Source organism: Delphinus delphis, chromosome 15 (genome assembly GCF_949987515.2).
Source record: "Delphinus delphis chromosome 15, mDelDel1.2, whole genome shotgun sequence".
NCBI lineage: Eukaryota > Metazoa > Chordata > Mammalia > Artiodactyla > Delphinidae > Delphinus > Delphinus delphis.
The window spans coordinates 17,061,332-17,075,237 of NC_082697.1; the positions used below are offsets into that span (position 1 = coordinate 17,061,332).

General features: G+C 48.5%; 1 protein-coding gene across 2 annotated transcripts in view; it reads left to right on the top strand.

Moving 5' to 3' along the window:
• The window catches only part of PTPRT (protein tyrosine phosphatase receptor type T), a 1,079,376-nt gene that overhangs the window by 439,911 nt on the left and 625,559 nt on the right, over positions 1-13,906 (top strand). The window lies entirely within an intron of this gene.

Sequence of the window (13,906 nt, forward strand, 5' to 3'; positions counted from 1 at the left end):
GAGTGAGGGAGGCGGGACTGGGCAGAGGGAGAAGTTGACTTGTGATGTGGGTGCCGCTGAAAGAGTAGGGCTCAGGTGACCCTATGGGCGAACCCTGGAGCTTGGATGTCACTTCAGAGTTGTCCCGAATTGAGGCTAGAGGACTGGGCCTTTGTATTCCCACATCAACCGGTCATTGGCCATGTCCCCTTACCCTCAGCAAACATAGCCTTGAGGCAGTTCCCAGAGAGGGATGAAGCTGTGAGCAGTAAGCAGTTGACACTTCCAATAGCTGCGGGAGGGGCGCAGCTGCCTCCTTGTCAGCAGGTCACTACAGTATCCACTACAAGGTCAGCTGGAACCGACGACCCATGGTTCCCTGGGCGTTCTTGATCATCCTCACGTGTGACTCCAAGGCACTGCACACATGTTGAACTCCGCTGCTCCTCTCTTCCAGTTCTCTCGCCTCTGTCCTCTGCCTTATCTGGGTGAAAAGGAACAAGTTCCTTGACTACCTGGACTCTAGTTTCCTCTCTCGCCTCTGTTCTCCTTGCTTCTGACCCCTTCACTGGCCTCCAGGGCTCCCTTCTTACTACTTCTGCTGTTCCCCGTGGCTGATGAACTCTGTGTGAAGCAGCTTCTCACTGCACTTCCCACTTCCACTGTGATTCTCCCCTTTGGGTGGTCACATCCCAGCAGTGAGTCTAGAAGCCCAGCTCCACCATCTCTCAGAGCTCCCTGGTGTGGTGGTGAAATGTGTGGGCTCCAGGTCACACACCGGAATGACGATCCCTGCTCTGCCACTTTGCAAATGAGTGATCCTGGGAAGGGCAGGCTTTCTCTTTGTTGACATTAGGGACCTAGACATGGAGTCCTGTGTTTTGTGTCATACTTCGGTCATTTTGAACCTTTCACATCTATACAGTTGGGATACGTCTACCTCCATCATAGAGCACTGGTGAGAACTAGATACTGCATGACAGGCCCACAGCACAGAATCTGGCATATGGTAGGGCTTGTCATGCTTTTTTTTTTTTTTTTTTTGCGGTACGCGGGCCTCTCACTGCTGTGGCCTCTCCCGTTGCGGAGCACAGGCTCCGGACGCGCAGGCCCAGCGGCCATGGCTCACGGGCCCAGCTGTTCCGCGGCACGCGGAATCCTCCCGGACCGGGGCACGAACCCGCGTCCCCTGCATCGACAGGCAGACTCCCAACCACTGCGCCACCAGGGAAGCCCAGGGCTTGTCATTCTTTTGTCGTCATTGAAAGCCATGGTCAACTCAGCCTGGCCAAGGGCAGTCCAGGCCAAGTCTCAGAACCCAGATGTTGAAATGCAGTTTTGAGTGTAGTATAGAGTCTTGAGAGGAGGTAGCCATGGTGAAACAGGTCATCCACAATCTGGTTGTAGGGCCTCCAGCCAAGTCTAAGCCCACTCCTCAAGAGATCTGAATGAATGGGTTCCTTGCAGGCTACATCTAGGTGCAAACCCACGTCTCACAGCCAAGGGCAGAGCAGTATTCATTCCTGATTCACTCCTTCTCTCCACCTCCTCCCACCCAGGTCTCTCCTTAGAGAGATCAAACACAGCCACAGCGTGGACTTCTGCGTGGGAGAAGGAGGCTGTGAGAGTCGTGTCTCCCCAGTCCCATAAGTGTGGCTCAGTGGAGGCATTTTTCTGTCCTCACACGCGATGGGAGCCGATGTGGACCTTCACATCCCAACCTTGTTCTTCTTCCATCGTTGGACACACAGCAGGACCCCACAGGCAAATGGAAAAGAAAAGGCTTGATCACTGTTTATTTTCCTTAATTTTCACTGTGCCTCTTTTATTTTTACCCTTGATTACAAGCAACAGAAAAGTTCCTCTCTGGTTTTTTTCCCCCCTTTTGCAGCTGTTAGTTTGAATAGCATCCTCTAGACTGACCCCCCTGGAAGGCTCAGAAAGGAGAGAAATTAGCTAAAAGGGAAACAAGAGAAGCATTTTTAGTTTGGGGTGCGAGCCTCATTTTGCCAAACCTGCAGTCTTTTTTGCCTGGCCTTAGAGCCTTCTTTGAATACCAGCCCACAGCTTCTGGGGACAGAGTGTTTTTGTTGTTGTCATTGTTGTCTTGCTTGGTTGTTTTTCTTTATTTGGAGACAAACGGGCCTCCTCGAAGCCCCTCTATAGATTGTTCTGTGGATCCTGTTTTGTCATTTATAGGGAGGGGTAATCTTCTTGTCAAGTGGTTAAGATTTTGGTTGTTTTCACATCCTATATTTACTTCTTAAGTCTTGTGTATTTATTCATTCATCAAACACAGTTATTTATCTGCAGGTTGCTTACATTTTGCCAGTGGCTAGGATGCGAAAGGAAATTAGACAGTTTCTCTGACCTCAAAGATGCCGTCCGGCTGGGGAGACTTACATGTAAACCAACACTTGCAATTAAAAATGCACAACATCACATTTAGAAAACGGTCATTGTTGACGCATGAGCGCGCTGCCATTGTCCCTTGGCCCAGTTCTCCATTTTAACATATACTGCCTTGTGACCTTGGGTAAGTTACCCTTTCTGTGCCTGTTTCCTCATCGGTTATAATGCGGGAGTCATAGAATTCCCCTCAGAAGATGGTGAGGATTAAATGAGATAATGTATGTGTCGTCTTGGTGGAATGCTTTGTGTGGAGTAAACTCGTAGTGAATGTCAGCTCCACTCTCTGCTTGTTGAGTAAGGAAGCTCAGGATGTGGTTCCAGAGACTGGGGTTCAAAATTTGGCCTCATCACTGACTAATTTATCCCATGGCAAGTCATCTAACTTCTCCTCCCTTATAAAAATGGTAATATAATTTTACTCACAAGCGGGCAGGGCTATTCAAAGTGGGGTCATGGACCAACACCATCAGCATTGCTAGAAGCTTGTTAGACATGTAAATTCTCAGGCCCCATCCCAGACCTTTTGAGTCAGAATTTGGAGTGGGGTATAGGAATTTATGTTTTAAAACTCCTCCAGGGATTATGACACATGCTAAAAATTTGAGAAGTACCGTGTTACAGTTGAGGTGTGAAAGTTGTCCAGCACACAGTCTACCCAAATACTAATGATTAGTAAAGGTATTTACAGCCGTTATTGCACCAAAGTAAAAATAACAGGTGGTGAGCAAGGGTGCAGCATGCTTCACTGGAAGGTTTAATTTGCGTCATCTCTAGAAAGATGGTTGGAGTTTTGATCAGCAAGGTCACTTCTGGAGGGAGGTATAGTGTGACTGAAGGCACAGTGATGTTTGGAGGATGGTGCGAAGCTGGGTGCTGCTCAGGCACAAAATTCAAGGAAAGGGGTGGCTGAAGGCACAGCAGTAGAGATGCAGCCTGACAGAGCCAGATCACGAGGATCTGTTTTAACCAGGTCAAGGACTTTGAGCTTGGTCCCAGGGACTATTAAGATGTTTTAAACACAGAAGTGACAAGATCAAATTTGTTGTGAATAAGATGAGTCATGGAGGCCACAGTATGGCAGCAGGGAGACCCAGTTGATCAGGGCAAGCAGTGGTACCCAGAGTCTCCAGGAGAAACTTTCTCCTGAAATTGAACATTGACGGGTATACCAGTTGTCTCTTTTTTTTTTTTTCCTTTTAAACTTGCTTTTCCATCTGGCTTCCTGCAGACATTCATCGAGTGCCTGCAATGGTCCAGGCATTCAGGGATACACACGTTAAGGTAAGTGCAGGACCATTCTTACCCATCCATGGTCCACAGCCTCCTGAGAAACATGATGTGATTACTAGACACTGTGATAAGGGAAGGGAGTCAACTCTGCTGAACACATGGCACACTGGAGATGCTGTTGCTAATGTAATCACTGCTAGTTATTATCTCCTAACAGTGTTCTTGGGGTGTCCCACGTGTAGTCTCATTTAGTCCTCAGAATGACCCATTTTACAGCTGAAGAAGCTTCACTCAGAAGTGTCACGTGTATCAGGACTTGAAAAGGAATGTATATCAAAGACGATGTCAGGTTTGGGGAATTTTTTTTTTTTTTTTTTTTTTTTTTGCACGGGACCATGCAGGTTGCAGGACAAAGCTGGACGGGCGGTCGGGAGACAGGCACAAGTCCATATGAGGTTCCAGACAAGGAGGCCTCATTTTGTCCTGTCGGCACCAGGATAGTCTTTAAAAGATGTTAAAAAGGCGGGGGACGTGATCAGAGCTGCTTCAGAGAGACGCTCTGACATCTGAGTATTTGCTGGCAAAAAAGTGAGGTCTTGGGAGGGAACATCTTGTGAGGGGTGCTGACATTTATTCACAGCGTTTCTGCTTCTTTGCTAATTCTCTTAAGATCTGTGTCTGTGTCAAAATCTCAGCAGGTTGAGTGAGGAGCTGAAGCTCTTCTAGGTACCCCCCTTCACCCCCACGCTGAAAAATCCCATTAGTAAGAGCCCATCAGTCCCCGGAGCACAGTGACGTCAGCCACTGAGGGATGGCACGCGGGCTGCACGTCTGTGTCCTGAGAACGGAAGGCAGAGGAGGGCCCAAGAGGAGAGGTGGAGGCTGGGACGCCCTACTCTGTGCTGGGGTCTTGACACACACCACCTCCTGTCTGTCCTCTTGACACAAGGAGCAGACAGTGTTCCTGTTTTACAAACAACGAAGTAATGTTCAGAGAGGTTAAGTGTTTTGCTTAGGGTCACACAGCTGCCAGTTAGCTGGATCAGCCCCTTTTGCCAAAGGGCCTCAGAATCCCGGTTCTGTGTGTCGCTCTATGTAGGTGACATTGCTGCTAGTAATAACTTAGCAGTAGAGTCTGTCTGTGTGATGGACAAGTTTCCAGCCACTCCAAGACCATAGGGCCCTGGGGTAGGCAGAGTGATGACTCTCCACGATGCCCGTATCCTAACCTCAGAACCTGTGCATCTGTTACCTTACATGGTGAAAGGGACTTTGCAGGTGTGATTGAGGATTTTGAGATGAGGAAATTCTACTGAATTATCTGGGCCTAGTGTGATCTTAAGGGTCCCTATGGGAGGCAGCGGGGTCAGAGTCAGAGGAGGAGATGTGACAATGGAGGGAAAAAGAGAGAGAGAGAGGGGTGGGGGGAGAGAGAGGGAGAGAGGGAGGGAGGGAGAAAAGGAAGGAAGGAAGGAAATGAAAGAAGGAAGAAAGGAAGTGAGAGGAAGAGAGAGAGGAAGGAAGGGAGGGATGGAGGGAGGGAGAGCTTGATGATGGAGGGAGGGACCACAGGTGGCTTCTAGAATCTGATTAAAAGCAAGGGAGCAGATTCTCCCCCCCAGAGCCTCCAGAAGAAATGCATGCTGCTAACACCTTGACTTTTGGACTTCCGCATCCAGAACTAAGATAATACATTTTTTTCATTTTAAGCCACCAGATTTGTGGTCATTTGTTACAGCAGCAGCAGGAAAGTAGTATAGGTTCCCATGACACACAAGACAGCCATCCCCCTGCCCTGCTTTGCATACACAGACAAGACCGAATTTGTATAACCTCATCCACCCATCCCTTCTCTGAGGCTCATTTTTCTCATCGGTGAAATGGGAGAGGTGGCTAATCCTCATGGTGCAAGTTTGTGGTTACCTCACTCCTTCTTCCCATCCCAACTGGGATTTGATTTTCTCAGGGCAAACCTCCCTCCCTCCCTAGATGATGTCAGCTGCTGCATTATACCTTCTCCAGGTACCCTACACTTTCCCTTTTGTATTCGTTTCTTGTCAGAGTTTAATGAAAAGATCACTTACAGAGATGTGCTCAGAGGTAAGGAAACAAAGAATCGTGAGGCACCTGGGGACATGGCATAGCAGGAAACTGTTATTCCCTGGGGCTGAAGGGGTGGGGAAAGGGAGAGGTGTTCCTGGAGCCCAGTGGGAGCTGGGGTGGGGGTGGGTGTTGGGGAGCTGAAGTCCCAGAGGAAGCAGCTGTCACCAAAGAGAAGACACTGAGGCAGGGAAGAAACAAGAAGGACATACCCTGAGTGTGCTTCCTCTTTACCCTCTGATCTCCTGCTGTAGCCTCTGGTTGGCTAGGACCAGAGCCACATTTGGAAGCCAGACCCCCACTGGGAGCCAGAAAGCAAGCGAGCTGAGAGATGCAGTTGGTAAGGGTGGATCTCCAGGTGCGTGGGCCAGAACAGAGACTGGATTCGGGGGCAAACAGAGTAATCAGCACAAACATGCCGCTGATGTTACTTCATTTTCACTGCTCTGTAATATTCCTTCATAAGATTTATCTCAGTGGTAATATTACACTTACCGCGAGATGATTAGATGAAAAGTGAGCTTTCTGAAGGTAGGAATTTTATTGCTTTGCCCACCATTTTCTCCCCAGGGTCAGAACACACAGTTGGTGCCCCATGAATGTTTGTTGAATGAATAAGTGAATGTTCAACTGTGAAAACACTTTGAAAGTCACAGATTGCTCTGTGCAAGTTCATTTTAATTAATGGAGACCAACTCCAGAGAAGTCAAGTAATTTGCCTAGGGTCAAACAGGTAGTAAGTACCAGAGTCAGGATTTGAATCCTAGACTCCTGTCCCAGGCCAGGGCTATTCCCATCCCAGTCCAGCTGCCTGGGCCTTCTGGTCTGCTCATCCCTTGCAGGCTCCTTGGGTGGCTGGCTCCCTGTGACAAGTTCTCCCTCTGAGTTACTGCTACCTTAGTTGGGGTGCCTTCTGCAGGAAGCACAAGGAGCACATCTCAAGAGAAGCAGGTGGCATCCTGCTGGGGACCACTCTGGCTTTAGAAGCACATGGCTAGGCTGTACTGAGTGGAAAGGGAAACGTGTCCCTGTACGGTAGAGCTGAGGAAGGGGTTACCCTGGGCCTTGAGGATCTAGCGAGTGGGGGAGGGGCAAGCCCTTGTCAGCCCCCCGGGGGGTAGGGCACAGGTCACAACTGCAACAAATTGGCGACCCCTCCATTGCTGCATGTGGACCACCCACCGCTTCTAAGGGTGTGGACTTAGTGAGCTCTCAGAGAACTGTCCCCAGCGCTCAGCCTCGCTGCCTTCCAGTTTCTGCGGTCACCATAGTTCACCGCGGAGCCTGCCCTGTGGGTGGGCACTGCAGCTCTGGCATGCATCCCACCCGCTGCTGACTGCTGGCTGCTTTGGAGCTGGGCAGTTCCAGGTTCAAATCCCAGCTTTCTTTGCATTCCCGGGTGACCCCATTTCCATCCTGTACCTTGGTGTCCTCATGTAAAACAAGGGCAGGAAGACAATAAAACTCTTCTTTGTAAGACTAGTGTGAGGATACACTAATAAAAATAGTAACAACAAGAAGAGAGCATTGATTGATCACTTACATGTGAGCATTGACCTAAAGGCTTTGTATGTTTTTACTTATTTAATGCTCACAGCAATTCTATGGCTAAGGAATACTATTAACCTTTGTTGTACATATGAAGACACTGAGACTCAGAGAGACTGTGACTTGCTAAAGTCACTCACTTAGCATATGTCCGAGGCGGGATTTGAACTCAGGCTATCTGAGTCTGAGAGGCATGCTTTCCATTCACTCATGTTTACTGCCTTCTGCGATGGCTCTGCAAAATTATTAGTTTGTCATAGGCCCAAGAACCGTCTGGTGTGTGATGAGACCGTCTCGATACTGTCTCCTATAGATCTGTGCTGTCCAATATGGCAGCCGTCGGCCATATGCGGCTCTTTAAATTCAAATTTAAATGAATTAAAATGAAATAAAAACTAACATTTTAGTTTCTTAGTCACATGAGCTGCGTGTGCCTGGTGGAAACACCATCTGGGACACTGTGGATATAGGACATTTCTGTCATTCCAGAAAGTTGTATCCAGCAGCACTACAGTGGATGATGGCAGAGCCTTGAGTTTGGCCAGACAGTGGACAGGCTGACCCAGAGTGTCCTGAGACTCCGAGAAGGGACAGAGAGGAGGATTCTGGCTCCCAGCGAGGATGGAGAGAATGGAATTCACCAGCATTCTTTTTGGGAGGGAGTTCCTGACTAACCGATTTACTGTAGAAGCAGACTTGAGTGACTTAGTGTCATGTCGAAGGCAAGGGAAACGACTGCTTCAAGGAGTGGGAGGTTAAACTGTTAACCCTCAGTGCCCTCAGCAACCTGGAGGCCGTTAGTGAACTAAGCACGTTGTTTTGGTGGTGTGGTGGGCGGTGGAAGCCACACTGGGTGGGATGTGAGGCGGTGGAGACGGCAGGTCTAGACGACTCTTGTTTGGCATCACCTGGAAGCTTGTGTGAAGTACAGAATTTCAGGCTCCCCCCTCGGACCTACTGAATTGGAATCTGTGTTTTGACAAGTCCGTCAGGTGATTCATGGACCCACTTACCTTCGAGAAGCGCTGCTGTAGTAGAGGTTTGGGTCTTTCCAGATAGGTGACAAAGACAAAGGGAAGTACAGGTTGGCGAGGGAGGTTGGAACAGAGGACCAGGGATTCTGAGTTAGATGAGGAAGAATGTGCAGAGAGGAAGAGGTGATGACTTGGAGGAAAGAAAGTGGTCAGTAGGCAGGGGGCCCTGATGAGGCTGAACAATTGTCAGATACTATAAGCAAGGGAAGGGAGTAGATAAGGAGGGGAACTTCTGGCAACATGGGGACATTGACGTCCTTCCAGAAAGCTGCCCCAGTAGAGCATCAAGACAGAAGCAAGATCGTTGCCCCCAGGGGGAAGTGGCAGGAGCCACTGAAGGGTCAAGGACTGGGTAGGTGCTCACCAAATGGCTTTTAACTGACTGATTGAAATGGGTTGGCCTGATGGATGGATGGAGGGAACATGTTTGTAAAATTAGGAGATACAGGCGAGGGATGCATCTGTGTTTGGAAGAAGGTGTGTGTGTGTGTGTGTGTGTGTGTGTGTTAGGCATGCACATGGGTGCACAGAGCAGAGGAGTCTCCTAGGAACAGGCCAAGTCCCTGTCTATGCAACTGGCTCATGATAGGAATGGCAGGGGGCCCCACTGCTCTGATATCAGTCCCAGGACCCCACAGAGCCTACAGGCCCCATGGGCCTTCCACCCCCCTCACTCCAAACTGAACCAACTGACCCTTTGCCCCAACCTGCTTCTTTGTCTGCGTCCTTTTCTCAACATTGCTGTCTACCCCACTCGTTCAGCCAGAAACCCGAGGAACAGCCCAGCTGTCCCCTCTGCACACCCATGCCCGGTGAGTCACCTGATCACACCAGTACTGTTGCCCCAGTGTTCCCGCACCACCTCCACACTTCCATCTGCCGCCCCGCTGAGGCCTGAGCTATGTCAGTGTCTTCCCATCATCTCAGTCAGCCTCTCGCCCTGCCTCCCGCTGATCCACCTCGGCTCCAGGCCCCCATCACACACTTCTCTGGACATCCCCTAGGTCCTTGCCTTTCTGGAGCTCCCTGCTGCCTTTAACATCAAACTCCTGAGCCTGGCTTCAACCATCCATTGTCAACTCATTTCCAAGCACCCCATCCCTGTCCAGGCCCAGATATGTTTTGTTCTTGAGATTGCCCTGAAGATGCAGACGCCCCATCTTCGTTGTGCCGCTGCAGCCCTGTCTGTATCTCCTTGGAGCCGTGCTGCCCATTTAGAGGTAACACTTAGTTCTGTCCCCACGGTCCATTTCACACTCTTCTCATTTGACACTTGTCACAGTTTGTCAGCTGTGTGTTACTTGAATGTCCTCTCTCGTAGTCAGACTGTGAGCTCAGAGCGGCCGGGACAGTGTGCAGGTACCATGGAGGCCTCTCCAGTTTACTGCGTTTGTTAGGATTACCCAGCCCCAGCTGCAGTAGGCCAGGGGTGTAAGGGTGTTAGTTAGAGACAGTCATTCTCAAAGTGGTCTGTGGACCGGCAGCATGAACATCACCTGGGAACTTGTTAGGAACTCAATTTTTTTTTTTTTTTTTTTGGCGGTACGCGGGCCTCTCACTGTTGTGGCCTCTCCCGTTGCGGAGCACAGGCTCCGGACGCGCAGGCTCAGCGGCCATGGCTCACGGGCCCAGCCGCTCCGCGGCACGCGGGATCTTCCCGGACTGGGGCACGAACCCGTGTCCCCTGCATGGGCAGGCGGACTCTCAACCACTGCGCCACCAGGGAAGCCCAGGAACTCAAATTTTTGACTCCAGCCCTAGACCTACTGAATCAGAAAGGTTGAGGATGGGCTTAGGACTCTGTAGGAAATTCTGATGCACATGTTGGAGACTCATTGACTGAGGGTAGGTGTCATAACAAATCCAAAAAAGTCTAATGATTAACATGGGACAGGAGTTTACTCTTTACTCATGAAATATCTAAAATGGATGGCTCTCCTCCAAACGGTGACTCAGGGACCCAGGATCTTTCTATCATCTGTCATCCATCTTCACCACGTGGCTTCTGAAGTCACCCTGCTCTTCTGCATCAGGTGTTTGAAGGGACAGCTTGTTTTGTGTTATTATTGTTGTTTTTGTTTGTTTGCTTTAATGGACCAAGCCTTTCCACGGGCTTGCACTCAGCTGCATGGCCACACCTCACTGCAAGGGGAAGCCAGGGGTGTCGGCCACTTTGTGCCGCAGGAATAAACGGGCGCAGGCTTGTGGACAGTGAGACGGTCTCTGCCAAGTGAGATGGTCTTTATTCATTTATCAAAGGACAGCTGAGCCCCGACCTGGCGCCAGGCCCAGTGCTCATCTGTGGCAATGTGCCAGTGGAGGCACCTGAGTCACTGCGTTAAATCACTTACTGTAGATAATATAGATAGACAGCATGGTTAGGAGAGATGCCTATAAAGCATGAGTAGGAGCTGGGCGGTGAATAGAAGCGCAGTGCTCATTTGAACTATTTGCAATTTAGGGGCCATACCTGGTAGGGTCAGGGTGAGGAAGGGTCCCCCTTATTGTTGGTTCTTTTGTGCCAGACACCGTATCATGGTACTTTTAACATTAAATAAGAAAGACTTATGCATGAGGGAAGCAATGCTCAGGGAGGTTAAGTGGTTTGTCCAGAAGGTTGGGTGGGGGGAGTTGAGTTTAAGGCTTATGACCCTACAGGCCTTGGGTTTCCATCTGTACCTTGATATCCCTGTCAGAGCGCACCCTTCTAGAGGCTTCCCCTCCATGTCAGTCTGAGGATCATAGAATTCAGAGCTGGAAGGAAGCCCTGAGGCCATTTTGCTGAAGGCTCCGTCACAAGCTTTGGGCATTCGACTTGCGAATTTCTACTTTACAGAAGGAATCATGGACATGGTTGCCTCTGCAGGATCTAGATGGCAGCCTCCATCCAGGGTCTCTTTGTGCCCAGGTTGATGCTTTCAGCTTTCCCCAGGGTACCTGGTGTCCCTTGTCTACCTCACAAGCTCCAAGGCCACTTCTCCCACCATGCTTCGAGCGCATGGAGGTTGAACAGCATCTCATCAAATCTACACAAATGCTCATCCAACTCCAGATGTGCCCCATTCGTTGGTCAGTTGCAGTGGATCCATGCAGTCCCCTTAGAACCAGACTAAACCACCCACAGATGTTCTCCTCCTACTAACATACATCTGAGATCGCTCTAAGTGCTAATTCAATCCTGATCAAAGTCACGTTGGGAGGAGCGCTTCATTTTGGTCAAAATTAGATTACAGGGATTTCTTAAAAGTTAGGCTGGATTTTTTGAAGATGTCCTTTTCCATGGAAAGCAGTTTCCTCCTGAATGGAGAAAAAAATAAATGAAATCTTTTCTTGATCATTTTTGTTAAAAAAAAAAAAATCGGAGTCATCTATTTCTGCCATCTGTTCCCTATTATTTCTGAAACTTTGTGTTGAATATCTGGGGTGTGGGAGAGACTCAAATGAGCATCAAAATTGTTTTAAGTAATTAAACCTGATAACATTTGTTAAGTTTTTACCTAATCTCTGGATGATTTGATTGGAGTCAACCAGATGTAAAAATGCCTGTGACAAATTATCCTGTGCCTTATATGACATGCAATTTTGTCAAAATATCTGGAAGACAGCTGCTAAGTATGTGATCTGGGGATTTGACAGTGCAGAAGGACAATTCTGTGTACTCAGGAAAGCGTGGAGAAAATCCACTATAACTTTGGTCATAAGAATGAGTTGTGCTTATTCAAGGAGGAGCTATATTTTGATAATGAAGAGGCATGCAAGATCTACAGATGAGTTCTCCCTAACTGGGAGGGCTGGGCTTTGGGGTGCATATGTTCCGGTAACGTTTGCACATTAGTAAACCTGTTCTTTCTTCTGGCTCCGTTTCTTTCGGGAAAGCTCGTATTTCAAGACCTGACTTATATGTCCGTTTCTTCATTGACCCTTCTATAATTGCCGTGTCAGTTTGCCTGTCTGTGACACCCATTTCACCAGACTGCACTATCATCACTCACTTAGATGCTTATCTTTTCACCCACCAGTCACTTTAACACTCACACCCCTGTGACCTTGGATTAATCGCCTAGATTTTCAGGCATCGGCATTCACGTGTGAAATGGGGATAGTAGGTTTTACCTCCCACACGTTTAGCACACATGTAAAGCCCACAGTTTGGTACATAGGAAATATTCCCAACATGTTAACTCCCCACTCCTTCCTTATTGGACATCCTAGAAGAACGTAATCTTGTGAACGGTAAGAACTATTTCTTATTCCCGTAAGTCACATAGTAGGCATTTGGTAAGTGTTGGTCAAATGTGAGTGACCATTTGAAGGATAAGTGAATAAGTGGAGCTTGTGGTTTCCTTGCAGTATCTCTAATACCTGCACGGATTGTCCCAAAGGTGGGAGTGAGTTCGCTTTGGAATTCTTGGTAGGAATGACCCCTTTCATTGTAGCACTTGCCACTTCTTCATCAGGTGTGTCTATCTCCACCTGTGGTGCTGGGGCCTGTCCCTCCTGCTTCCTCTCTGGGGACTCCAGTGACGTAGCCCTGCTGGCTCTTTCTGCTTGGCCTGTAAACGTGTTCGTGTTGCCCCATCCTGGGAAATAACACCTTGCTTGATTTGCACATGCAAGGATCGTGGTGATTACAGGTAATGACCTCTCACTATTTACCAAACACTGCATATGTATTATCTCATTTATTTCTCACAATACCCTTTAATGCAAGTACTGTAAATATTCCCTTCCTAAGAGTTGAAGAAACTGGGGCTCAGACAGGAGAAATAAATTGCAAGGACCACAGCTCCAGAGCTAAATCCTTGCCTTTCAGCCAGGCTATTGGAGAGAACTGTCTATCTTCATTGGCCGCACTTCTTTGCATCTCTTTAGGACTGGATTTCCATGACTGTTATGTCTTGGTTTCCTTCCTGTTTCTGCAGCTGAACCTTTTCTGTCTGGTCTGAGTTCCTGTTTCAATGCCTCTCGCTTCAGTGTGATGTTCCCCAGAGTGCTGCTCACATAGCCCTTCATGTTCCATGTTCTCCCTGTGAGTGATTCCATCCAGTCTCATTATTTTCATTATGACCAGGGATGCTGATGTGTCCCGCACTCTATCTCTTGCTGGGACAGTTCCACTGAACTCCCAGCTAATTAGCTGCCGGAGCTATTCCTGTGGATTGCCACAGGCACTCAAGCTCAAGATGTCCTTCCTGAATTTTTGATCTCCATCAATGGTCCCACCATTCGTTTCATCACCAACACCAGAAAGAAACCTGTGGTTTGTCTTAGATTTTTACCTCTCCCTCAATCCTTGCTCCACCCCATCCCCACATCTAGTCGATCAAAATGGACCTGCTGATTTATTGCCTGAATATTCTTGGACTATATTTCTTCTCTCCTATCATTATTATTACTACAGCAACTCTCATCAATTCCCAACTGGACTCTTGCAGTGCCTTTTTGGGAGGAGGGGATGAACATTTATTTTAGAGTATAATGTAAATGCAGAAAAGGGCATGAATAATAACTAAACATGCTAATATAAACACCACCCTGATCAAGATATAGAATATAACCAGTGCCACAGAAATCTTCCTTGTATCCTTCCCAAGGCATTCGCC